The sequence below is a fragment of the Lontra canadensis genome, unplaced genomic scaffold, assembly GCF_010015895.1.
Source record: "Lontra canadensis isolate GAN:19392208 unplaced genomic scaffold, GSC_riverotter_1.0 scaffold1860, whole genome shotgun sequence".
NCBI classification, from domain to species: domain Eukaryota; kingdom Metazoa; phylum Chordata; class Mammalia; order Carnivora; family Mustelidae; genus Lontra; species Lontra canadensis.
The window spans coordinates 5,185-7,670 of NW_022632844.1; the positions used below are offsets into that span (position 1 = coordinate 5,185).

Genomic DNA, 2,486 nt, shown 5'->3' on the forward strand with positions numbered 1-2,486 from the left:
AGGCTTAGTGCAGCCCGGATCCCCTGAGCTGCAGCTCCTGTGTGCGCTTCACCAGGAGGGGAGCGAGTTCTGCAGTAAGAGGTCAGAACACTCCCATGCTGGTCTCCATGTAGCAGTTTACTGTCCCCGAATCCGCACTGTGACCGTGGGCAGCGGAGGGCTGTGTCCCATATGGGGGGATCTTCCCATGTGTGTGAGTGTGGCACAGGCAGGTGATTGTTGACTCAGTTCTAAACAGCATACATTTGGCGCTCAGGATTGACGTCTCACAACCCATCTTGCCTGGGAGAGAAGCCCAGAAGAGGGAGAAGAAGAAAGCCCAGGAGTCAGGAATGACTCTTTCTCAGGTAAAGTCCTGTCTCGGTTCCTGTTCTGTGCTCTGTGTCCTCACCTCCATGTGGCCAAGCTCGTCACATTCGGAAGGGTCCCTCGTGCCATGTTGGCTCATGCTCATCCCAGCGCCTTCCCTCAGCCCCTCTGTCTGCATGCAGATTCCAGCTGTTATATTTCCCTATACGTATTTAACGGAGGTCAAAAGTACTTGTTACTGTTTTTAAAAAAACCTTGCAGGGGGTGCAGGACTGGCTCAGTGGGTAGATCATGGGACCCTTGATCTAGAAGTTGTGAGTTTGAGCCCCATGTTGCGAGTAGAGATTACTTAAAAAAAAAAAATGTTCTTGTTGGGTTGTTTTTGTAAGCAAACTAGATAGAATGACATTGATAATTTCATTTACATCTAATACAATTTGCACATGTGTAGTGTATCAGAAATACACATGAGTAAAAAATGATAATGATGATTTATGCAAAAATAGATGTCATTTAGAGACTAGTATTTTGATTTCAGTTATTTTCAATGTGTGCGTTTTGTGTCCACACCTGTGTGTGAACACTAGCCCATGGTATGTAAAAAAGACATCATCTCATGTCTGACATGTTTTGCATGGCCTTAAATTTATTTCTGCACCAACACAGACGTGAGATAATAGCTGTAGGAACACGGTGTGTGTGCATGTGTTATGTTTCAGCCTTGAACTTGTTTCAGGTTTTCTCTATTAGCAAACCTTCTGTCAGTGGATTTTTACTGTCGTATGCATTACTTCATTCACTACGTGGTGCTATGTGTTCCATCCTGAAGCCTGACCTCTTGGTTCAAATGCAGGCCCTGCTGCTTACTATCTCTCTTTGACCAGAGAGTGTTCGTTAGAGTACTTGTGCCAGAGTCGGGTCCTATGTAAGATGGGGACAAATACTAATTTAACGGGATGCAGTGTCCTTATACAAGTTAACGCTTATAAAGCATTAGAGTAATGCGTACCATACAGGAAGTGTTCAGAACTTCAGATGCTTTTATTGTTAACGAGATTCCCATTTTGCAGTTTCTACCTTTCACTGACACTACTATAGACTTTGTCAACCCTGAACACTCTACTTAGGCTATTGCTTATGTAGAAATCAGCTGTCATTTTGTGTGTAGTACATACTACCTAGAACTTGCATATAATTTACCACTTGTTGATGTTTTTGCATTCGTGTGTTTTATCTGGCACAATATTATAAAATCCTCAGTTTCGCTGAAGGAAATCCTATGATGGGAAAGTGTAACAAATCAAAATCAGGGATATAGGACTTGCTTAAAATGATCTTTTGTGGACCTATTGAAGCAGTCATTTTTCAATTAGCAATAATCGCACCTCGAATAAACCTCATTGGCTACTATACTGCCACTGCGCAAAGCTTGAAGCAGTCATTTCTAACGGACCCTTACACCTCTCTCCTCCTCTCGTTTTTATGAAATAAGTAGTTTCCTAATGGCCTCTTGGTGAAATGTGTTTTATTTCAGGAACGGTTGACCTTCAGGGATGTGGCCATCGAATTCTCTCGGGAGGAGTGGGAGTGCCTGAACCCTGCCCAGAGGGCCTTGTACAGGGACGTGATGGTGGAGAACTACCGGAACCTGGTCTCCCTGGGTGAGGAATACTTTCCCTACAGAGGTTGGGAACTGCCCTAGTATATCTTTGTGTTTCTCTTGGGAGTTTCTTGGGCGCCCTTTCCCCGCTTGGCTGAGATTGAAGCCCTGCTGATTCAGAATTGAAAAGCTTCACAGTGTGGTGTCTGGATTTTAAACCCAGATGATCGTGCAGGTTCGTGGTGGTGCTAGAACTGGAGGAAGAACAAGACCTTACATCAAAAATTTTTTAGGGGCACCTGGGTGGCTCAGTGGGTTAAAGCCTCTGCCTTCGGCTCAGGTCATGATCCCAGGGTCCCGGGATCGAGCCCCACATCGGGCTCTCTGCTCCACGGGGAGCCTGCCTCCTCCTCTTTCTCTCTCTGCCTGCCTCTCTGCCTACTCGTGATCTCTGTCTGTCAAATAAATAAATAAAATCTTTAAAAAAAAATTTTTTTTAAACTATCACATTGCCTGGCTTTACGCTTGTAATCTTGATTCAGTCATTCAGGGAGGAGAGCTGGATATTTGCATGTGT

General features: G+C 44.6%; 1 pseudogene; it reads right to left on the minus strand.

Moving 5' to 3' along the window:
* Positions 1-1,584: 1,584 nt before the first annotated feature.
* Positions 1,585-1,739, minus strand: LOC116863613 (annotated as a pseudogene).
* Positions 1,740-2,486: the final 747 nt, after the last annotated feature.